The following is a 26,008-nucleotide window of genomic DNA, read 5'->3' on the forward strand; positions in this document are numbered from 1 at the left end:
TAGGGCCATGATGAATATATGTGCTTATTATCCTGCAGTTCTGAGACCTCTGTGGAGGGAGAGGTTTAGATTTGGGGTTATGGTGAGGGGTTAGTTGTTATGTTGTGTTTTGAGTTAGAGTGAGGTTTTCACTTAGAAAAATGCTCTCTAGCTCCATCCATGTTGTTGCAAATATCAAAAATACATTCTTTCTTGGGGCAGAACAATGCACTTCTATACCATATCATATCTTTCTACAGATCCTGGGGTAGGGTTAAGTTTAGGGATAAAATAAGGGTTGATGTTAAGTTTATGGCCAGGGTGAGGGTTAAAGTTATGGTTGGGATTAGGATTAGGGGTTAATGGTTAAGTAGTGGGTGAGTGTTTGGGTTAAGATGATGTTTTTAAAAATATTTTATTTATTTATTTGAGAGACAGAGCACAAGCACAAGGAGGCGCACAGGGAGAGGGACAAACAGACTCCCTGCTGAGTGTGGATCCTCACATGGGGCTCCATCCCAGGACCCTGAGATCATGACCTGAGTCAAAGTCAGCTGCCTAACTGACTGAGCCACCCAGGGAACCCCAGATGAGATTTTTGCTTAGAGTAATATTTTCTAGCTCCATCCATGTCGTCACAAATGGCAAGACTTCATTCCTTTGTAAGGCACATTTAGATTTCATTGTGTATCTATTTCTTCAGATCTTGAAATAGGGTTCAGTTTAGGCCTGGAATGTGGGTTAGGGTTATGGCTAGTGCAAAAAGGAGGTATGTGCCTATCATCCTGCAGTTTGGGGACCTCTCTGAAGGGAGAATTCAAGGTTAGTTTTATGGTTTTTGTTAGGCTTAGGGGTTAGTGGTTAGTGGTTAGGGTGAGTGTTTGGGTTAGGAGGTGGATTTTGCTAAAAATAATACTCTCTAGCTTTATCATTGTCACAAATGCCAAGATTTCATTCTTATTTTTTTTCCAGCTGAGTAAAATTCTTTTGTATATCTATACCAAATTTTCTCTTTCCTCAGATCTTGGAATATGTTTCAGTTTAGGGGTGGAATAAGTGTTAGAGTTATGGTTAGGGCCAGGGTGAAGGTATATGCCTATTTTCCTGCATTTCAGAGACCTCTCTGAAGGGAGAAGTTTTGGTTAGGGTTATTTGCAGTTAGGGTTGGAGTTCGTGATTAGGGTTTAGGTTGTATGTTTAGGACGAGGTTTTTCACTTAGAATAGCACTCTCTAGTTCCATCAATTTCATTGCAAATGGCAAAATTTCTTTCTTTTGTGGGGCTGAGCAATATTCCATTGTATAACCATACCAAATATTTTCTTTTCTGAGATTTTTGGTTAGGGTTCAGATTAGAAATAGAATATGGGTTAGGGTTAGGCTTAGAACCAGGGTGAACATATGTACCTGTTATCCTGCAGTTCAGAGACCTCTCCAGAGAGAGTTTTAGGGATAGGGTTATGGTTGGTTCTAGATTTGTGGCTTAGTGATTAGGGTTAGTGTGTGGGTTAGGATGAGATTTTTGCTTAGAATAATACTCTCTAGCTCTAAACATGTCATCCCAAATGGCATGATTTCATTCTTTTGTAGCACTGTGTAAGATTCCATCGTTTATATATATAATCTTATCTTACTCAGATTTTGGTGTAGGGCTCCTTACAGGGGTAAAATAAGCATTAGGGTTACTGTTAGGGCTGGGGTGAGGATGTGTACCTATTTTCCTGCAGTTCAGTGACCTCTCTGGAGGGATAAATTTGGGGATATGGTTATGATTACTATAAGGGTTAGGCATTAGAAGTTAGGGGTTAGGGTGAGTATTTGGGTTAGGAGGAAGTTTTTGCTTAGGATAATACTCTCTAGCTCCATCCATGTTGTCATGTATGCCAAGATTTCATTCTTTTGTAGGGCTAAGTAAAATTCCATTGTACATCTATACCAAATCTTTTATTTCATCAGACCTTGGAATATGGTTTGGTTTAAGGCTAGAATAGGGTTATGGTTAGTGTTAGGGCCAGAGTGAGGGTATATGCCTATTCTCCTGCTGTTGAGACACCCCTCAGAAGGGTCAAGTTTAGGGTCAGGGTATGGTTTGGGTTAGGTTTAGGGGTTAGTGATTAGGGGATCAACAGGTATTTCTTCAAATAAGCTTTTGCCTTTTTTTCTCTCTCTCTTCTCCTTCTGGAATGCCTATAATTCAATTATTGGTAAACTTGATATTGTCCCATAAGTCCTCTAATCGATCTATACTCCTTTTTATTCTCTTTTCTTTTTTCTGCTCTGATTGGTTGAGTCGATTGCTCATTTTTTCCAGTTCACTGATCCTTTCTTTTGCTTCATCCACAGTCTGCTTTTGAAACCATTTAGTGTATTTTTTTAAATTTAGTTTTTGTATTCTTCTGCACTGTGCCTTCTGTATGGTACTTACATTTTCTATATTTTTTGAAATCTCACTTTTTTTCATTCATTCTTTTTCTGAGCTCAGTGAGTACCTTTATGACCATGATTTTGAACTCTATCAATTAAATCACTTGTCTCCATTTCATGAATTTCTTTTTCTGCAGTGTTATGTCATCCTTTCTTTGGAACATATTCTTCTGTTTCTTCATTTTCCTTGAACTCTGTGTTGGTATCTATGCATTAAATAAAGCAGCCACCTCCTTCCAGAGTAATGTAGGAAATAAACCTTATTGTTTAATTTTGCCCTAGCTCTTGATTGACTCTCAAACCTCATGATTCTTTTCTTCATTTCTTTCGTATATCAACTAGAGGTTTTTCCTTTGTTATTACCAGGAGGCTTACATAAAATATCTTATAATTATAACAGACTACTTTAAGCTGATAACACTTTAACTGGTTTTTTTTTACACTTTAACGTTGATTTGATACAAAAATTCTGTACTTTTACTTCCCCTCACATTCATGTTCTTGATGACACAATATATATTGTTTTATTTTGTTTATCCATTTTTAAATTATTTCACTACGCCTATTTTGGTTTATTATTATTATAGGTTATTATTATTGTTATTATATTCATTTAGCCAACATATAGTACATCATTAGTTTTGGATGTAGAGTTCAATGATTCATTAGTTGTGTATAACACCCAGTGTTCATCACTATCTTATTTTAAATTATTTTCTCTTTTAACATTCATGATTGAGTTAAAAGTGATTTGCACACCACCATTACAATATTAGAATATTCTGAGTTTGACGGTATACTTAACTTTACCAGTGAGTTCTATACTTTCATATTATTTTGTGCTATAATTAGCATCCTTTCATAGTTCCAGACCACCATTGGAACATTGAGTCATCTATCTGTGTTCCCATATAGCTCACTGAGCTTCCTTAAAGCAATTATTTAGAATTTTTGTCAGACGATTTGAAGATCTCCATTTCTTTGGGGTCAGTTACTTGAAAATTATTGTGTTCCTTTGGTGGTGTCGTGTTTCCTTGATATCCCGTGTTCTATGAAGTCTTGTGTTGCTGTCTATATACTTCAAGATCCAGTCACCTGCTCCAGTCTGTACTGACTGGGTATGGGAGAGAAATACCTTCACCAATCAGCCCAGCTAAAGATTCTGAGATGCATTCAGGCATTTTCCATGGATGCATTCACTGCATAGAAGTGGGGGAGGTAATTCCTAAGATTGTATAACTTCTCTTGATCCCACAATGCCAGGCAAGGCACTGAGAGCTCCCTGTTTGTTTTCCATGGATCGTTGTCCTGAAATGCTCAAGTTTGTATGCCTTCTTCCAATCCTGCAGAGTCAAGATGGTTATCTGCATACTCTCTCAAGCTGTCTGCGGAGGTTTCCACTCATCAGCTGTGGGGTCACAAATGGGAACCGGACATAATAAAAGGAGTGGAGTGCCATCTTTTGGGAGGTACCGTAGGCCAGTTAGGGGGAAGGTCTGAAGATGAGGCATCACAAGTGACTCATGAAAGTGCTTTCTGATGGGGTCTGTGAAGCAGTTAGTAGGACTAATGGCCCTTTGTTGAAACTGATCCCTGGCTGTTGAGTACCTACCCATTTCTCTTCCCTGCACCCAAATTCTCCCATCCTCTCAGACATGTTGATCACCTCAGTATTCTTGGAGGGATGAAAAAGAAGTGGGCCTTTTCGAGATGCCCTTCAAAAGATAAATGGATAAAGAAGATGTGGTCCATATATACAATGGAATATTACTCAGCCATCAGAAATGATTACCCAACATTTGCATCAACATGGATGGAACTGGAGGAGATTATGTTTAGTGAAAGAAGTCAAGCAGAGAAAGACAATTTTCATATGGTTTCATTTATTTGTGGAACACAAGGAATAGCAGGGAAGGCATTAGGAAAAGGAAGAGAAAAATGAATAAGGGGACGGGGGGGATGAACCATGGGAGACTATGGACTCTGGGAAACAAACTAAGGGTTTTATAGGGGAGAGGGATGGGGGAATGGGCTAGCCTGGTGATGGGTATTGAGGAGGGCATGTATTGTGTGGAGCACTGGGTGTTATATGCAAACAATGAATCAGGGAACACTACATCAAAAACTAATGATGTACTGTATGGTGACTAAATAACATAACAAAAACAAAAATAAAACAAAAGAAAAACAAACAAACAAAAAAAACAAACAACAAACAAAAAAGTGGGCCTCTTGGTTAGCATCCTACATGGATGGGGAAGCTCACTAAGGTTTCACTTTCACCCGTGAGATAAATCATGGGCCGAGGGGAGCTCTCCTGGCACTGAGCTGTGCTGTTTTTGGAGAAGAGTGATGTGAATAAAGTGAACCTGTTCTTGCCCTCTTCAGTGTGTCTTTTCATGGACTTTTGGCTTAGATGGTGGGCCAGATAAAGTGTTCTTTATCAAGTTGAGGAAGTTCCCCCCTGTTCATAGTTTGATGAAATTGTTTATCATAATGGGTGTTGGATTTTGTCAAATGCTATTTCTACATCTACATATGATCATGTGAATTATCTTCCTTAGCCAGATAGACTCCATTAATTGATTTTCAAATGTTGAACCAGTCTTAAATACCTGAATAAATCCCAAATGGTCATGGTGTATGGTTGTTTTTATAAATTATCATATTTTGTTTGCTAATACTTTGTCGAGGATTTTGCATCTGTGTTGTGAGAGAGATTGATCTGTAGTTTTCTCATTTTGTAAGATCTATATCTGAGCTGATATTAGGGTAATGCTGGCCTCCTAGACTGAGTTAAGAAATAATCTATGGGAGAATATATTTGCAAAGGACACTACAGATAAAGGACTGGTATCCAAGATCTACAAAGAACTTCTCAAACTCAATACACGAAAAACAAATAAAAAATCAAAAAATGGGCAGAAGATATGAACAGACACTTTTCCAATGAAGACATACAAATGGCTAACAGACACATGAAAAAATGTTCAAAATCTTTAGCCATCAGGGAAATTCAAATCAAAACCACACTGAGATACCACCTTACGCCAGTTAGAATGGCAAAGATAGACAAGGCAAGAAACAACAATTGTTGGAGAGGATGTGGAGAAAGGGGATCCCTCCTACATTGTTGGTGGGAATGCAAGTTGGTACAGCCACTCTGGAAAACAGTGTGGAGGTCCCTTAAAAAGTTAAAAATTGAACTACCCTATGACCCAGCCATTGCACTACTGGGTGTTTACCCCAAAGATACAGACGTAGTAAAGAGAAGGGCCATATGCACCCCAATGTTCATAGCTGCATTGTCCACAATAGCCAAATCATGGAAGGAGCCGCAATGCCCTTCAACAGATGGCTGGATTAAGAAGCTGTGGTCCATATATACAATGGAATATTACTCAGCTATCAGAAAGAACGAATTCTCAACATTTGCTGCAACATGGACGGCACTGGAGGAGATAATGCTAAGTGAAATAAGTCAAGCAGAGAAAGACAATTATCATATGATTTCTCTCATCTATGGAACATAAGAACTAGGATGATCGGTAGGGGAAGAAAGGGATAAAGAAACGGGGGTAATCAGAAGGGGGAATGAAACATGAGAGACTATGGACTATGAGAAACAAATTGAAGACTTCAGAGGGGAGGGAGTGGGGGAATGGGATAGACTGGTGATGGGTAGTAAGGAGGGCGCGTATTGCATGGTGCACTGGGTGTTATACGCAACTAATGAAGCATCGAACTTTGCATCGGAATCCGAGGATGTACTGTATGGTGACTAACATAATATAATAAAAAAAATCATTAAAAAAATAATCTACCTGCTCCTATCTTTTGGAGTAGATGGTACAGAATTGGTATAATTTCTTCCTTAAGTGTGTGTTAGAATTCAACAGGCAACCCAACTTGGCCTGTTGCTTTCTGTTTTGGAAGGTTATTAAATATTGATTCAAATATTTAAATAGATATAGGGTTATTTGTACTGCCTATTTCCTCTCTATTTCTTCTTGTGAGAGTTTTGGCTGAGTGTGTCTTTCTAGGAATTGGTCATTTCATTTGGGTTATCAAGGTTTGGGCATACACTTGCTCATTGTATTACTTTATTGTCCTTTCAATGCCTATGTGATTGCTAGTGATCTCCTCTCTCTCATTTTTTAATTTTAATTTATATTTTTATTTTTATTTATTTTTTATCATGTTCAGTTAGCCAGCATATAGTACCACGTAAGTTTTTGTTGACCTGTTCAACGATTCATTAGTCATGTGTAACACCCAGTGCTCATCCTAATACCTACCTTCCTTAATACCCATCACCTGGTTACCCCATCCCTCAAACCCTCCATTTTGTACCCACCCTGAATGCACCCAATCTTCTCTGATATCTCTCATTTTTATAAAATATCTTTTCCGGGAGCACGCGGGGGCGGCTGGTGGATGGCGGCTGGTGGCTGACAGTGTTAGAAACACAAAGGACAGAGAAGCACTGGCCCTGGAAGTGAGGGCTGGAACGCCGGGTGTGGGGTGCACATCACATCCTGGGACACTTCAGGGTTGAGCAACACCAACAGAAACAGAGTTAAAGTGGCCAGATCATCAGTGGAGAATGGTCCTTGATCCCTCTATTCTGAGACAGAGGCTGAGATTCGGCCACTGCGGCTCTGACTCTCAGAAGAGCCAAAGAAAACCGCCAGGAAAAGCCGCCAGAGAACAAAAGCCTGGAAATACCAGCTCACAGTGTGCCCATTCCCACCCCCCCTCGCAGGGGACACGGAGACTCTACCCAAACAGCTTTGCCTGAGTATTGGCATGGCAGGCCCCTCCCCCAGAAGGCAGGCTGAAAAATCAAGAAGCCCACACCCCTAAGATCCCTATAAAACAAAGGCACACGGCCTGGGTCTTGGTCAATAATTCGGGCTCTGGATTACCCCACAACCTCTCCTCATCAGAATGATGAGAAGGAGAAGTCCCCCCCCCCCAGCAAAGAAAAGACAATGAGTCTGTGGCCTCTGCCACAGAAATAATGGATATGGATGTAACCATATTATCAGAAATGGAATTCAGAGTAACAATGGTCAAGATGATGTGTAGACTTCAAAAAAGTATTAACAAAAATGTTAATGAGAATATAGAATCTCTAAGGGTGGAAATGAGAGCGAATCTGGCAGAAATTAAAAATTCTATGAGCCAAATGCAGTCAAAACTAGAGGCTCTGACGGCCAGGGTCACCGAGGCAGAGGAACGTATTAGCCAATTGGAGGATGGGTTAGTAGAAGAAAAAGCAAAAATAGAAGCTGGACTTAAAAAAATCCATGCCCACAAATGTAGGTTATGGGAGATTACTGACTCAATGAAGCAATCCAATGTCAGAATCATTGGCATCCCCAAGGGAGTGGAGAAAAACAGAGGTCTAGAAGAGATATTTGAACAAATTGTAGCTGAAAACTTCCCTAATCTAGAAAGGGAAACAAACATTTGTGTCCAAGAGGCAGAGAGGACCACTCCTAAGCTCAACCACGACAAACCTACGCCACGTCACATCATAGTGCAATTCGCAAATATTAGATCCAAGGATACAGTATTGAAAGAAGCCAGGGCAAAGAAATTTCTCACGTACCAAGGCAAAGGTATCAGAATAACGTCAGACCTGTCTATGCAGACCTGGAATGAGAGAAAGGGTTGGGGGGGGGCAATTTTAAAACTCTTTCAGAGAAAAACATGCAGCCAGGGATCCTTTATCCAGCAAGGCTGTCATCCAGAATTGATGGAGAAATAAAGACGTTTCAGAATTGCCAGTCATTAACCAATTTCATCACCACAAAACAAGCCCTACAGGAGGTATTAAGGGGGGTTCTATAAAGGTAAAAAGGCCCCAAGAGTGATACAGAACAGAAAGTCACAACCGATACAAAGACTTTATTGGCAGCATGGCATCATTAAAATCATATCTCTCAGTATTCAGTCTCAATGTGAAGGGTTAAATGCTCCCATAAAATGCCACAGGGTTGCAGATTGGATAAAAAGAAATGACCCATCCATTTGCTGTCTACAAGAGACTCATTTTGAACCCAAAGATACATTCAGAGTAAAATAAAGGGATGGAGTACCATCTTTCACACAAATAGACCTCAAAAGAAAGCTGGAGTAGCAATTCTCATATCAGATAGATTGGATTTTAAACTAAAGACTATAGTTAGAGACACAGAAGGGAACTCTTTTATTCTTAAAGGATGGATCCAACAAGTGGATATGACAATTATAAATATATATGCCCCCAACAGGGGAGCAGCAAGATACACAAGCCAACTCTTAACCAGAATAAAGAGACATATAGATAAAAATACATTAATAGTAGGGGACCTTAACACCCCACTATCAGAAAAATAGACAGAACACCCTTGCAAAAACTTAGCAAAGAATCAAAGGCTTTGAATGCCATACTCGAAGAGTTGGACCTCATAGAGATATATAGAACACTACACCCCAGAACCAAAGAATACTCATTCTATTCTAATGCCCATGGAACATTCTCAAGAATAGACCATGTTCTGGGACACAAAACAGGTCTCAACTAATACCCAAAGACTGAAATTATCCCATGCATATTCTCAGACCACAACGCTTTGAAAGTGGAACTCAACCACGAGGAAAAATTTGGAAGAAACTCAAACACTTGGAGACTAAGAAGCATCCTGCTCAGGAATGATTCAGTAAACCAGGAAATCAAAAAACAATTTAAACAATTTATAGGACCAACGAGAATGAAAACAAAATAGTCCAAAACCTATGGGATACTGCAAAGGCAGTCCTAAGGGGGAAATACATAGCTATTCAAGCTTCACTCAAAAGAATAGAAAAATCTAAAATGCAGTTTTTTTATTCTCACCTCAAGAAGCTGGAACAGCAAGAGAGGGGTAGGCCTAATCCACGCACGAGGAAGCAGTTGACCAAGATTAGAGCAGAAACGAGCGAATTAGAAACCAGGAGAACAGTAGAGCAGATCAACAGAACTAGAAGCTGGTTCTTTGAGAGAATTAATAAAATTGATAGACCTCTGGCAAGACATCCAAAAGAACAGAGAAAGGACCCAAATTAATAAAATTATGAATGAAAAAGGAGAGGTCGCAACCAACACGAATGAAATTGGAAGGATTATTAGAAACTTTTATCAACATCTATATGCCAATAAATGAAGCAATCTGGAAGAGATGGAGGCCTTCCTGGAAACCCATAAACTACCAAGACTGAAACAGGAAGATTGATTTTTTAAACAGGCTAATTAATTATGAAGAGATTGAGTCAGTGATAAACAATCTTCTAAAAAACAAAACTCCAGGGGAATTCTACCAAGCATTCAAAGAAGAAATAATACCTATTCTCCTAAAGCTATTTCAAAAAGTAGAAACAGAAGGAAAGCTACCAAACTCATTCTATGAAGCCAATATTACCTTGATCCCCAAACAAGGCAAAGATCCCAACAAAAAGTAGAATTACAGACCTATTTCCCTAATGATATGGACGCCAAAATCCTCAACAAGATCCTGGCAAATAGAATCCAACTGTACATTAAATGATTATCCATCATGACCAAGTGGGATTCTTCCCTGGGATGCAGGGGTGGTACAACATTCGCAAGTCTATCAGTGTCTTAGATTTTATTCAGGAACAAAAATTCAGAAATCATATCATGCTCTCAATAGATGCAGAAAAAGCATTTGACAAAATACAGCATCCTTTCCTGTATAAAGCCTTTCAGAGTGTAGGGATAGAGGGTACATTCCTCAATCTCATAAAAACCATCTATGAAAAGCCTACAGCAAATATCATTCTTAGTGAGGGAAAGCTGGAAGCTTTTCCCTTAAGATCAGGAACACGACAAGGATGTCCACTTTCGCCACTATTATTCAACATAGTCCTAGAAGTCCTTGCAACAGCAATCAGACAACAAAGAGGGATAAAATGTATCCAAATTGGAAAAGAAGAAGTCAAAATGTCTCTCTTTGCAGATGACATGATACTTTATATGGAAAACCCAAAGAATCCAATCCCAAACTATTGGAAGTTATAGAGCAATTCAGTAATGTGGCAGGATACAAAATCAATGCTCAGAAATCAGTTGTATTTCTATACATGAATAATGAGACTGAAGAAAGAGAAATTAGGGAATCCATCCCATTCGCAATAGCACCAAAAACCATACGTTACCTTGGAATTCGCTTAACCAGAGACGTAAAAGATCTATATTCTAGAAACTATAAATCAGTCTTGGAAGACATTGAGGAAGACACAAAATGATGGAAAAATTTTCCATGCTCATGGATTGGAAGAATTAGCATAGTTAAAATGTCCATGCTACCCAGAGCAATCTACACTTCCAATGCTATACCGATCAAAATGCCGATGACATTTTTCAAAGAACTGGAACAAATAGTCCTTAAATTTGTATGGAAACAGAAAAGGCCCCGAATTGCCAAGGAACTGTTGAAAAGGAAAAACAAAGCTGGGGGCATCACAATGCCGGATTTTGAGCTGTACTACAAAGCTGTGATCACAAAGACAGCATGGTGCTGGCACAAAAACAGACACATGGACCAATGGAACAGAATAGAGAACCCAGAAATGGACCCTCGGCTCTTTGGGCAACTAATCTTTGATAAAGCAGGAAAAAACATCCAGTTGAAAAAAGACAGCCTTTTCAATAAATGGTGCTGGGAAAATTGGACAGCTACATGCAAAAGAATGAAACTTGACCACTCTCTCACACCATACACAAAGATAAACTCCAAATGGATGAAAGACTTTGATGTGAGACAGGAATCCAACAAAATCCTAGAGGAGATCATAGGCAGCAACCTCTACCACCTTGACCAAAGCAACCTTTTTCATGACACATCTCCAAAGGCAAGCGAAACAAAAGATAAAATAAACTTGTGGGACTTCATCAAGATAAAAAGCTTCTGCACAGCCAAGGAAACAGTCAAAAAAACTAAGAGACAGCCCACGGAATGGGAAAATATATTTGCAAATGATGCTACAGTTAAAAAACCAGTATCCAACATCTACAAAGAACTTCTCAGACTCAATACGCGAGAAACAAATAAATCATAAAATGGGCAGAAGATATGAACAGATACTTTTCCAATGATAACCATACAAATGGCTAACAGACACATGAAAAAATGTTCAAAATCATTAGCCATCAGAGAAATTCGAATCAAAACCACACTGAGATACCACCTTATGCCAGTTAGAATCTCAAAAATGGACAAGGCAAGAAGAAAATAAAAATAGAGCTCCCCTATGACTCAGCAATTGTACTACTAGGCATTTATCACAAAGACACAGATGTGAAAAGAAGGAGCATATGCACCTCAATGTTCATAGCTGCAATGTCCACAGTCGCCAAACTGTGGAAGGTGCCAAGGTGCTCTTCAACAGACGAATGTATAAAGAAGATGTGGTCCATATATACAATGGAATATTACTCAACCATCAGAATGAATGAATAGCATCCATTTGCATTGACATGGATGGAACTAGAGAGGATTATGCCTAGTGAAATAAGTCAAGCAGTTAAAGACAGTTATCATATGGTTTTATTTATTGTTGGAACATAAGTAATAGCAGGGAGAACATTAGGAGAATGAAGGGAAAAATGAAAGGGTGGAAAACAGGGGGAGACAAACCAGAAGAGACTATGGACTCTGGGAACAAAACTGAGGATTTTAAAGGGGAGGTGGTGAGGGGATGGGCTAGCCCAGTGATGGATATTAAAGAGGGCACATATTGCATGGAGCTGTGGGTGTTATACACAAACAATCAATCATGGAACACTACATCAAGAACTAATGATGTACTGCATGGTGACTAACATAATAGGACATAAAAAAATAGATCATGATTTAAAAAACCCAAAAGACAAGAGTTCTGTGCCTATCTGTCTTCCCCTCCATGTGTTTCCTATTGGCTGTCTGTGGGTCAACAGTCTTGTGAAAGCAAGTTGTGGCTCAAATGTTGAGATGTGCTTTGGACTGTATCTTTCTTCATCATGTGTGATTATTACTCTTTTGGGAGAAGGACATTTGGGATAAGTCAATCAGAGAAGCTGTGGCTCACAAAATCGGAAATGTTTGTCCATCACAAAAGTAATGGTAGGGTTGCAGGGAATACTTTGTACTTCCTTCCCTCCAATAAGAGCTTTAAAAAGTAAAACAGCTATTTGGGAAATTTGAATTATTTTTGAGGCAAGAGAAGATGGATGTTTTTGGGGAAAGTGGGAACAACAAAGAGAGATGGATGGGTTATGAAAAGAAAAAAATGGCAAGAAATTCTGTAGAGAGGATTGTTTTGTGTAAGTCTTGGTCCTCTGAGGAGCAGATGCCAAGAATAAATTAACATGCAAGCATTTTGTTAAGAAAAGTACCTGAGTGGAAAGAAGTTGGAAGGGACCTAGAGAAGGTAGGCAGAGTCATCAGATTCCAATGCAAGCCTGAAAAGGAAAGGAAGTTGCATAGAGATGTCCTAGACTGCTGTATTGTATAAAGAAGGTTTGACAGAGCCTTTAGGGAGTGCTTGACCCAACGTGTCTCCCAGGACTGGGTCTACCTTAGTATCCCCACAATACTCAGTCATTAGCCCAGAGCACCCTGCAGGAGGCTTGGCACTGACACAGAACCTGTGATGGATTTCAAAGCTGAGCATATTAGGGACTGCAAAACTCAGCAGCTGGGGCCTTCCACAAAATACACTCCATGTAGTAGGAGGTCTGTGAGACACATTCTCATGGCTGCCATGAAGAGACACTATTGAACCCAGAACTGAGGGAATCACTATTCTGAAGTGGGGAGGCGGTCTAAAGAAACTGCTAAATAACTTATCTTGGGTGGATCAGAGAGCCAGTTAAAGGAGGACAGGAATCCTTCCCCTTGGAGCTGAGTCCAAAGTGTGTGAGTCAGGCTCTTCCCTTAGACAGGCGAGTACTTTTTCATAGGAGAAACCCCCAAAGATGTCTAGGGATCAGCCTTGGATGGAGGACATGGGAAAGGGTCTCTGGAAGAAGTCTGGTGTGTGAGGGAAACTGGGGAATGAACTGGGGGCCAGTTCCAGAGCACCTAAGCCAGGGTTATAAACACAAAGATGCAGAGTCTTATACTTTGAAACAAGGCCATCTGCTCTCCACCTCTTCCTCTACAGGGGAACAGAGCCACTCTGCTTGGCTCACCAGACTCTTTTTTCTATTGCAGCACCTGAACCAGTGACCTCACTGTGTCCCAAACACCTCACTGAGGTCATGGGGCAGGTTTCACACCTGTGGGAAAGAGCTTCTGATATCCACTGTTTCCTGCACCACAGCTTCCCAAGGAGTGACCAGACTGTGCTCAAGGCCCCTCTCAGGTGTCTTGTCCTCTAACACTGAGCTTAGAGAATACTTCAATGACACTCAAAGTTAACCAATACTTCCCCTTGTGCAGTAGTTTCTTCCTCCTATGCCAGGTTTTGGTTATGGTTTTGAATTTTCTGTCTTGCACAGCTCATTTGTAACTTTCTTTCTTTCTTTTTAAATATTTTATTTATTTGACAGAGAGAGAGACAGGCAGTGAGAGAGGGAACACAAGCAGGGAGATTGGGAGAGGAAGAAACAGGCTCCCAGCAGAGGAGCCTGATGTGGGGCTCGATCCCAGAATGCCGGGATCATGCCCTGAGCCGAAGGCAGATGCTTAACGACTGAGCCACCCAGGCGCCCCACTTGTTTGTAACTTTCTGAATGCAGGAGCTTCCTGGTTTATTTTACAGCAATATAATGACTTTTAAAAGGTGTGTGTGGGGGGGGAGGGGTTTGTGTGTACAAACTATATGTAAATACGTCTCCATATCCATTCTGTCCTTTTCAGTTCTCCCCTTATTGCCAAAAGCCACTGCTGCCATAACCCAAATTTAAACAACAAACAGGAGAGAAATTGTTGTGTTTGAGGACAAGAACGCAGAGTTTTGATGCATTTACAGCTGAAATAACTATAAGGACATGAGTTGGAGTGTTTCCAGAAATGACTCATGAGGTTTCTTTTTTTTTTTCTGTATTTTTTTATTATTATGTTATGTTAGTCACCATACAGTACATCATTAGTTTTCGATGTAGCGTTCCATGATTCATTGTTTGTGCATAACACCCACTTCAACATGCAATACGTGCCCTCTTTAATACTCATCACTGGGCTAGTCCCTCGGAGACCCTCAGATTATTTCCTCAGACTATTTCCATAGTCTCTCATGGTTCATCTTCCCTTCTGATTTCCCCGCTTCATTTTTCCCTTCATTCTCTTAATGTCCGCCATGCTATTCCTTATGTTCCACATGTAAGTGAAACCATATGATAATTGTCTTTCTCTGCTTGACTTATTTCACTTAGCATAATCCCCTCCGTTGCCATTAGTATTGATGCAACTGGTGGGTATTTATCCTTTCTGATGGTTGAGTAATATTCCATTGTGTATATGGACCACATCTTCTTTATCCATTTATTTGTTGAAGGGTATCTCAACTCCCTCCACAGTTTGGCTATTGTGGACATTGCTGCTATGAACATTGGGGTGCACATGCCCCTTCTTCTCGCTATATCTATATCTTTGGGGTAAATACCCAGTAGTGTAATTGCTGGGTCATAGGGTAGCTCTATTCTTAACAGCTTGAGGAAACTACGTTATGTTTTCCAGAGTGCCTGTACCAGCTTGCATTCCCACCAACACTGTAAGAGGATTCCCCTTTCTTCACATCCTTACCAACACTTGCTTTCTGTTTTGTTAATTTTTGCCATTCTAACTGGTGTAAGGTCGTATGTCAATGTGGTTTTGATGGCTAGTGATGTTGAGCATTTTTTCATGTGTCTGTTAGCCATTTTTATGTCTTTTTTGGAGAAGTGTCTGTTCATGCCTTCTGTCCGTTTTCTGACTGGGATATTAGTGCTTTTTTTTAGTGTTGAGTTTGAGAAGTTCTTTATAGATCTTTGAAATCAGCTGTTCTTTATAGATCTTTGAAATCAGCTGTTTATCTGTAGTGTCATTTACAAATATCTTCTCCCATTCCGTGGGCTTTCTCTTAGTTTTGTTGACTGTTTCCTTTGCTGTGCAAAAGCTTTTAATCTTGATGAAGTCCCCAAAGTTCATTTTTGCTTTTGTTTCACTTGCCTTTGGAGTCGTGTCTTGAAAGAAATTACTGTGGCCGATGTCAAAAAGGTTACTGCCTATGTTCTCCTCTAGGATTTTGATGGATTCTTGTCTCACATCAAGGTTTTTCATTCATTTAGAGTTTATCTTTGTGTATGGAGTGAGGGAATGGTCGTTTCATTCTTCTGTATATAGCTGCCCAATTTTCCCCGGACCACTTATTAAAGAGACTGTCTTTTTTCCACTGAATATTTTTTCCTGCTTTGTCAAAGATTAGTTGACCATAGAGTTGAAGGTCCATTTCTGGAGACTCTATTCTGTTCCATTGATCTATGTGTCTGTTTTTGTGCCAGTACTATGCTGTCTTGGTAATCATAGCTTTGTAAATATAGCTTGAAGTCAGGTAACATGATGCCTGTAGCATTGTTTATCTTTTTCACCATTCCCTTAGCAATTCTGGGTCTCTTCTGGTTCCATACAAAATTTAGGATTTTGTTCCAGATCTTTGAAAAATGCCAAAGGTATTTTATTTTTTTAATGTTTTTTTATTATATTATGCTAGTCACCATGGTTTCTGATGTAAAGTTCGATGATTCATTAGTTGCATATAACACCCAGTGCACCATGCAATACGTGCCCTCCTTACTACCCATCACCAGTCCATCCCATTCCCCCAACCCCCTCCCCTCTGAAGTCCTCAGTTTGTTTCTGAGTCCATAGTCGCCCATGCTTCATTCCCCCTTCTGATTACCCTCCTTTCTTTTTTTTTTACAGTGTGTTAAATTTCTGAAACATTTTAATAAGAGGCTGTTCAGATTACAGAAAAAATGCTGCACACTTCAGAGTCTAGTATTTTGAAGATTTTTTTCCAAAAGATAAACCAGAAAATAACAGATACTGAACATTAGAGTGAATTGATAAATATTTCTTCAATTAGTATAAAAAGTATTTATCAAATTCTTTTCACGCTAGCTGTGTGGTGCTAAATTTGGTACATTTGCAATTGCAGGTTCCTTTTTTTTTTTCTTTTTTTATATTATGTTAGTCACCATACAGTACATCCCTGGTTTCCGATGTAAAGTTCGATGATTCATTAGCTGCGTGTAACATCCAGTGCACCATGCAATACGTGCCCTCCTTACTACCCATCACCAGTCTATCCCATTCCCCCACCACCCTCCCCTCTGAAGCCCTCAGTTTGTTTCTCAGAGTCCATAGTCTCTCATGCTTCATTCCCCCTTCTGATTACCCCCCTTTCTTTATCCCTTTCTTCTCCTACCGATCTTCCTAGTTCTTATGTTCCATAGATGAGAGAAATCATATGATAATTGTCTTTCTCTGCTTGACTTCTTTCACTTAGCATTATCTCCTCCAGTGCCGTCCATGTTGCAGCAAATGTTGAGAACTCGTTCTTTCTGATAGCTGAGTAATATTCCATTGTATATATGGACCACAACTTCTTAATCCAGTCATCTGTTGAAGGGCATCTTGGCTCCTTCAACAATTTAGCTATTGTGGACAGTGCTGCTATGAACATTGGGGTGCATATGGCCCTTCTCTTCACTATGTCTGTATCTTTGAGGTAAATGCCCAGTAGTGCAATTGCTGGAACATAGGGTAGCTCTATTTTTAACTTTTTAAGGGACCTCCACACTGTTTTCCAGAGTGTCTGTTTCTATTTTTTGAAACAGCTTCAGGAGAATAGGTATTATTTCTTCTTTGAATGGTTGGTAGATTTCCCCAGGGAATTGTTCAGGCCCTGGACTCTTGTGTTGGGATGGTTTTTGATCACCTCTTCAATCTCTTCATAATTAATTGGTCTGTTTAATTAATCAATTCATTTCTGTTTCAGTCTTGGTAGTTTATAGGTTTCCAGGAAGGCATCCATTTCTTCCAGGTTGTTTTATTTATTGGCATAAAACTGTTGATTAAGGTTTCTTTCTTTTTTTAAATTTTTTTTATTTTTAATTTTTTTAAAGATTTTATTTATTTATTCGACAGAGATAGAGACAGCCAGCGAGAGAGGGAACACAAGCAGGGGGATGCCACCCGGAAGAAGCAGGCTCATAGCGGAGGAGCCTGATGTGGGGCTCGATCCCCTAACGCCGGGATCACGCCCTGAGCCGAAGGCAGACGCTTAACCACCGTGCCACCCAGGTGCCCCTCTTTCTTTTTTTAAATGTTGTTTTATTATATTATGTTAGTCACCATACAGTACTTCCCTGGTTTCCGATGTACAGCTTGATGCTTCATTAGTCGCATAAAACACCCAGTGCACCATGCAACACGTGCCCTCCTCACTACCTATCACCAGTCCATCTCATTCCCTCACCCCCTCCCCTCTGAAGCCCTCAGTTTGATTAAGGTTTCTAATGATCCTTCCTATTTCATTGGTGTTGGTTGTGACCCCTCCCTTTTCCTTCATAACTGTGTTAATTTGGGTCCTTTCTCTATTCTTTTGAATAAGTCTGGACAGTGGCTTATCGATCTTATTTATTCTTTCAAAGAACCAGCTTCTAGTTCTGTTGATCTGCTCTACTGTGCTCCTGGTTTTTCTAATTCATTGCTCTCTTCTCTAATCTAGAGCAACTGCTTTCTTGTGCGTGGATTAGGCCTGTTCTTCTGTTGCTGTCAGCTTCTTGAGGTGAGAATATAAAAACTGCATTTTAGATTTTTCTATTCTTTTGAGTGAGCCTTGGATGGCTATGTATTTTTCCCTTAGGACTGCCTCTGCAGTGTCCACTAGGTTTTGGACCAATGTGTTTTCATTCTCGTTGGTCTCTATAAATTGGTTAAACTCATTTTTGATTTCCCGGTTTATTGAATCATTCTTGAGCAAGATATTTCTTAGTTTCCACGTGTTTTAGTTTCTTCCAAATTTTTCCTTGTGATTGAGTTCCAATTTCAAAGCATTGTGGTCTGAGAATATGCAGGGAATCATTTCAGTCTTTTATTAATGGTTGGGACCTGTTTTGTGACCCAGCATATGATCTATTCTGGAGAACGTTCCATGTGCACTCAATTAGAATAAGTATTCTTTGGTTTTGGGGTGTAGTGTTCTATATATATATCTATGAGGTCCATCTGGTCCAGTATGTCATTCAAAGCTCTTGTTTCTTTATTGATTTTCTGCTTGTGTGATCTGTCTTTTGCAGATAGTGGAGTGTTGAGGTCCCCTACTATTAATGTATTATGATCTATATGTCTCATTATTCTCCTTAAGAGTTGGCATGTGTATCTGGCTGCTACCCTGTTGGGGGCATAGATATTTATAATTGTCATATCCACTTGTTGGATACATCCTTTAAGAATAATATAGTGTCCTTCTGTATCTCTAACAACAATCTTTAGTTTAAAATCTATTCCGTCTGATATGTTATTGCTATCCCAGCTTTCTTTTGAGGTCCATTGGCATGAGAAATGTTTTTCCATCCCTTCACTTTCAGTCTGGATGTATCTTTAGGTTCAAAATAAGTCTCTTTGGCAACAGCAAATGGATGGGTCATGTATTTTTATCCAATCTGCAACCCTGTGGCATTTTATGGGAGCATTTAGACCATTCACATTGAGAGTGATTATTGAGAGATTTGATTTTAATGATGTAATGTTGCCTGTGAAATGTTTGTTTCCAGAGATTGTAAATATCCATTCTCTTGGGGCTTTTTTACCTTGATAGAATCCCCCTTAATATCTCCTGTAGGGGTGTGTTGATGGTTATGCATTCCTTCAGTTTCTGACAATCCTGGAAGGTCCTTATCTCTCCATCAAGTCTGAATGACAGCCTTGCTAGGTAAAGGATCTTTGGCTGCATGTTCTTCTCGGATAGAGCTTTGAAAATACCCTGCCAACCCTTCCTAGCCTGCCAGGTCTCTGTAGACAGGTCTGTCATTACTCTGATCTTTTTCCCTCTGTACATAAGGATTTTCTTCCCCCTGGCCACTTCCAATACTGTATCCTTGGATCTAATATTTGCGAATTGCACTATGACATAACGTGGTGTAGGTTTGCCATGGTTGACCTTGGGAGGGGACCTCTCTGCCTATTGGACATGAATGCTTGTTTTCTTTGCCTGATTAGGGAAGTTCTCAGCTACAATTTTTTGAAATATCTCTTCTAGACCTCTCTCTTTCTCCAGCCCCTCGGGGATGCTGATGATTGTGACATTGGAACATTTCATTGAGTCAGTAATTTCCCATAATCTACATTTTTGAGATTGGATTTTTTTGAGCCAAGTTTATGTTTTTGCTTCCTCTTCTACCATCCCATCCTCCAATTCACTAAGTCGTTCTTCTGCCTCATTTACCCTGTCCATCAGAGCATCTAGTTTAGAATGCATTTGATTCATAGCATTTTTAATTTCTGCCAGATTCGTTCTCATTTCCACCTTAGAGATTCTATATTCTTGTTAACATTTTCATTAATATTTTTTTCAAGCTTACACATCATCTTGACCATTGTTACTCTGAACTCCATTTCTGACAATTTGGTTATATCCATATTCATCATTTCTGTGGCAGAGGCCACAGACTCATTATCTTTTTTTTTTTTTCTGTGGTTTTCTCCTCCTTGTCATTCTGATGAGGAGAGGTTGCAGGGATGCCTAGAGCCCAAATTATTGACCAGGACCCAGGCAGTGTGCACTTGTTTTATAAGGACCTTAGGGATGTGGGTTTCTTGATTTTTCATCCTGCCTTTTGGGGGAGGGTCCTGCCTTGGCGATACTCAGGCCACCTTGTTTGGGTGGAGTCGCCCTGTTCCATTCGAGGGGGAGTGGGGACGGGTGCAATGTGAGCTGGTATTTCCAGGCTTTTGTTCTCTGGCCGCTTTCCTTTGCGGTTTTCTGTGACTCTTCTGAGAGTCAGAGCAGCAGTGGCTGTATCCTAGTCTCTGTCTAGTAGATCGCAGTCTGCTCTCCACTGAGCTCTCTTGGCCACTTTAACTCTGTTTCTGTCGGTCCTGCTAAAAACCCTGCAGCATCCTTGGTTGTGCCCCCCACAGCCGGTGTCCCAGTCGTCACTTCAAGGGCTGGCACGTCTCTGTCCTTTGTGCTTCTAACACTGCCAGCCGCCCCCGTTCCAGCACGTGTTCCCAAGCTCCCTGTTTCAGTCTGGTCTTCCGTGCTCTCCAGAGCTCCTGGTATCAGTCCAGTTCCAGTGAGCACTCCGCAGCTCCGGTTTTCAGTCTGGTCACGTGCACGCCCCCGAGCTCTTGTTTTCAGTCTAGTTTGAGTGAGAGCTCTGGAGCTCCCGTTTTCAGTCTGGTCGCATGCATGTTCCCAGGCTCATGGTCTCAGTCTGCTCTCTCGCGGATGCCATTCTGCGAGTCCGGCCCACTCCCCAGTGCAAGTGGCTACTGCTCCCAGGCGCCCAAGCCTGGTGGCTCCCTCCCCCTTCTGTTTATCTTCTGATATCTGTGCGCGGATTCCTGGCTCCCCACTTCGTACCTCAATATTCAGCGCTGGAGATGTTCATTTGTAGAGATCCAGGTGTATCTTCCTGTGTCTCAGGCTGATTCCGTGGTTTTCCAAGATGGTCTGTTAGATATCCAGCTCAACTCAGGGGACCAGCTGAAAAAGGGGTCCCCTACTCCTCTGCCATCTTTTCTCCTCCTTGCAGAAAGTGGTTGCTTTTCTGTTCATAGAGTTTCTGCTACTCTTTTCTTTGTTCTCCAGTTGTGTTCATAGGTATTCAGAATTGTTTGGTAGCTCTCTAGCTGAATTCCTGGATCAGACGAACTTTAGGTCTCCTGCTCCTTCGCCATCTTGGAACCACTTTGGAGCAGACTCAGCCGCTAGCCGAGGGCACAAGGGACCTCTGTAGCTACCATGCCTGGCAGGATGCTGGGCTCCAAAACCAAGTAGTGAGGAACCTCCAGAAAACTTCACATCCTCGTGAGAAGGGCAGGTGGACCATTCCAGGTTGTGGCAGGAAGCACCTGAGGGGCTGTCCAGGGGTGATCAGAGGAGGCCTCTTGGGATGACACTGAAGGTGAGACCTGCACACTGTCATAAAAAATAGGATCTTTTCAGGCACACTCAAAGGCTCTCTCCTGTTGTCTGAGTTCACCTGTGGCCTCTCCTTACAAGCTGATTCCCGTCCTCACAAAGGATCTGTTCCTGGACTTCAGAAACACTGGATTTTGAGGAAGCTGACGTCACCCCGAGTCTCTCACACACCAGTGGCGCCACCCGCAACTCGGAGAACTCCAAGGGCTCTGATTTCATACCCTGGTGTTCTATCACTTTCCAGGAGCCAGCTTATGGCAGCTCCCTCCTCTTTTTGTTTATCTTCCCTATCTCCCGGCAGATTCATGACTCCACCCTTCCTAACTTGCCAGATACAGCAGCTTTTCTGCTTGTAGAGATCCAGATATATACTTTTACATCTCAGGTTGATTTTATGGGTGTTCAAAATGGTTTGATAGATATCCAACTAAATTCAGGGGTGCAGTTTAAATGGGGTCCACTACTGCCCTGCCATCTTACGTCCTCCTCCTCTTGATGTGGTCTTAAAATTAAAGTGCTGGAGGCTGGAAGCATCACAACTATGGCAAATCACTCCACACTTCTATGTGGTTCCATATTCATTTATGTCTGTTTTCTGTGTCTCAATAGAATGTCCATTCACCCAAACACAGAGAAAGCAATGCCTTCTGCTTCTATCCTCTACTCCACGGATATCTGGCAGAATATGACCAGGTGCACACCAGGGTGAGTTTAAGGGAGTGGAGTATAGGAGGTGGAATTTGACCACCTGACCTGAGTGTGGCTGCTGGACTGACATAAAGACCAAGAGTGAGCAGTGTGGTAAGGATCTGACACACAGACCAAGGCTTGAGTTGAACTCCACCACATCCATATTACCACCTGCAAACGGAGTTAGTTATATGCCCATTGCCATAAAAGACACCCAGCTTTTGTACTCTTTGGTTCATATAATCTTCACATAGTTTTCAATACAGCTTTTATTGCACTCTGAATGCTTAACATATTCTGTTTATGTGGAGAGATTCTTTTGTACAACAGAGCATGTTCTAACTACTCAGCTTGGCTGGGGGAAGTGGTGTGCAAGCTAAAGTAAAAAGACGAAGATCCTGGAAATACAAAGTGCAAAATATGAGGTTCAATGATGGTCATTTCAGATGATTAAGGGATAGATCAGGGACCTGGAATGAGAGAAAGGCTTGGGGGGGCATTTTTAAAGCGCTTTCAGAGAAAAACATGCAGCCAAGGATCCTTTATCCAGCAGCTGTCATTCAGAATTGATGGAGAAATAAAGACGTTCCAAAATCACCAGTCATTAACCAATTTCGTAACCACAAAACCAGCCCTACAGGAGATATTAAGGGGGGCTCTATAAAGGTAAAAAGGCCCCAAGAGTGATACAGAGCAGCAAGTCACAACCGATACAAAGACTTTAAAGAGAAATGGCATCATTAAAATCATATCTGTCAATAATCTCTATCAATCTAAATGGCTTAAACTCTCCCATAAAACGCCACAGGGTTGCAGATTGGATAAAAAGACATGACCCATCCATTTGCTGTCTACAAGAGACTCATTTTGAACCCAAAGATGCATTCAGACTTAGAGTAAGGGGATGGAGTACCATCTTCCACGCAAATGGACCTCAAAAGAAAGCTGGAGTAGCAATTCTCATATCAGATAGACTGGATTTTAAACTAGAGGCCATAGAGAGAGATACAGAAGGGCACTATATTATTCTTAAAGGAAGTATTCAACAAGTGGATATGACAATTATTAATATATATGCCCCCAACAGGGGAGCAGCAAGATACACAAGCCAACTCTTAACCAAAATAAAGAGACATATAGATAAGAACACAGTAATAGTAGGGGACCTCAACACCCCACTATCAGAAATAGACAGAACACCCTGGCAAAAACTAAGCAAAGAATCAAAGGCTTTGAATGCCATACTCGACGAGTTGGACCTCATAGATATATATAGAACACTACACCCCAGAACCAAAGAATACTCATTCTATTCAAATGCCCATGGAACATTCTCAAGAATAGATCATGCTCTGGGACACAAAACAGGTCTCAGCCAATACCAAAAGATTGAAATTATCCCCTGCATATTCTCAGACCACAACGCTCTGAAATTGGAACTCAACCACAAGGAAAAACCTGGAAGAAACTCAAACACTTGGAGGCTAAGAACCATCCTGCTCAAGAATGACTCGATAAACCAGGAAATCAAAAAACAAATTAAACAATTTATGGAGACCAACGAGAATGAATACACAACGGTCCAAAACCTATGGGATACTGCAAAGGCAGTCCTAAGGGGGAAATACATAGCCATCCAAGCCTCACTCAAAAGAATAGAAAAATCTAAAATGCAGTTTCTATATTCTCACCTCAAGAAACTGGAACAGCAACAGAGGGACAGGCCTAACCCACTGACAAGGAAGGAGTTGACCAAGATTAGAGCAGAAATCAATGAATTAGAGACCAGAACCACAGTAGAGCAGATCAACAGGACTAGAAGCTGGTTCTTTGAGAGAATCCATAAAATTGATAGACCACTGGCAAAACTTGTCCAAAAACAAAGAGAAAGGACTGAGATTATTAAAATTATGACTGAAAAGGGAGAGGTCACGACCAGCACCATTGAAATTGCAAGGATTATTAGAAACTTTTATCAACAGCTATATGCCAAAAAACTAAACAATCTGGAAGAGATGGAGGCCTTCCTGGAAACCTATAAACTACCAAGACTGAAACAGGAAGAAATAGATTTCTTAAATAGGCCAATTAACTATGAAGAAATTGAGTCAGTGATAAACAACCTTCCAAATAATAAAACTCCAGGCCCAGACGGTTTTCCTGGGGAATTCTACCAAACATTCAAAGAAGAAATAATACCTATTCTCCTAAAGCTATTTCAAAAAATAGAAACAGAAGGAAAGCTACCAAACTCATTCTATGAGGCTAATATTACCTTGATCCCCAAACCAGGCAAAGACCCCCTCAAAAAGGAGAATTACAGACCGATTTCTCTAATGAATATGGATGCCAAAATCCTCAACAAGATCCTTGCTAATAGAATCCAACAGTACATTAAAAGGATTATCCATCATGACCAAGTGGGATTCATACCTGGGATGCAAGCATGGTTCAACACTCGCAAATCAATCAATGTGATACATCATATCAACAAGAAAAGACTCAAGAACCATATGATCCTCTCAATTGATGCAGAAAAAGCATTTGACAAAATACAGCATCCTTTCCTGATTAAAACCCTTCAGAGTGTAGGAATAGAGGGTACATTTCTCAATCTCATAAAAGCCATCTATGAAAAGCCTACTGCAAGCATTATTCTCAATGGGGAAAAGCTGGAAGCCTTTCCCTTAAGATCAGGAACACGACAAGGATGCCCACTCTCGCCACTATTATTCAACATAGTACTAGAAGTCCTTGCAACAGCAATCAGAAGACAAAAAGGGATCAAAGGTATCCAAATCGGCAAAGAAGAAGTCAAACTGTCTCTCTTTGCAGATGACATGATACTCTATATGGAAAACCCAAAGGAATCCACTCCCAAACTATTAGAAGTTATAGAACAATTCAGTAAGGTGGCAGGATACAAAATCAATGCCCAGAAATCAGTTGCATTTCTATACACGAATAACGAGACTGAAGAAAGAGAAATTAGGGAATCCATCCCATTTACAATAACACCAAAAACCATGCGTTACCTTGGAATTAACTTAACCAGAGACGTAAAGGACCTATATGCTAGAAACTATAGATCACTTTTGAAAGATATTGAGGAAGACATAAAAAGATGGAAAAATATTCCATGCTCATGGATTGGAAGAATTAACATAGTTAAAATGTCCATACTACCCAGAGCAATCTACACTTTCAATGCTATCCCGATCAAAATACCGAGGACATTTTTCAAAGAACTGGAACAAATAGTCCTTAAATTTGTATGGAACCAGAAAAGGCCCCGAATCTCCAAGGAACTGTTGAAAAGGAAAAACAAAGCTGGGGGCATCACAATGCCGGATTTCGAGCTGTACTACAAAGCTGTGATCACAAAGACAGCATGGTACTGGCACAAAAACAGACACATCGACCAATGGAACAGAATAGAGAACCCAGAAATGGACCCTCGGCTCTTTGGGCAACTAATCTTTGATAAAGCAGGAAAAAACATCCGGTGGAAAAAAGACAGTCTCTTCAATAAATGGTGCTGGGAAAATTGGACAGCTACATGCAAAAGAATGAAACTTGACCACTCTCTCACACCATACACAAAAATAAACTCCAAATGGATGAAAGACCTCAATGTGAGACAGGAATCCATCAAAATTCTAGAGGAGAACATAGGCAACAACTTCTATGACATCGGCCAGAGCAACCTTTTTCACGACACATCTCCAAAGGCAAGAGAAATAAAAGATAAA

The 26,008-nt window shown here is 40.6% G+C and overlaps 1 pseudogene; it reads left to right on the forward strand.

Annotated features, from left to right (window-relative positions):
• The first annotated feature begins 728 nt into the window (after positions 1-728).
• The window catches only part of LOC100481893, a 29,321-nt pseudogene continuing 4,041 nt past the window's right edge, over positions 729-26,008 (forward strand).

This window comes from Ailuropoda melanoleuca, chromosome X (assembly GCF_002007445.2).
Source record: "Ailuropoda melanoleuca isolate Jingjing chromosome X, ASM200744v2, whole genome shotgun sequence".
NCBI classification, from domain to species: domain Eukaryota; kingdom Metazoa; phylum Chordata; class Mammalia; order Carnivora; family Ursidae; genus Ailuropoda; species Ailuropoda melanoleuca.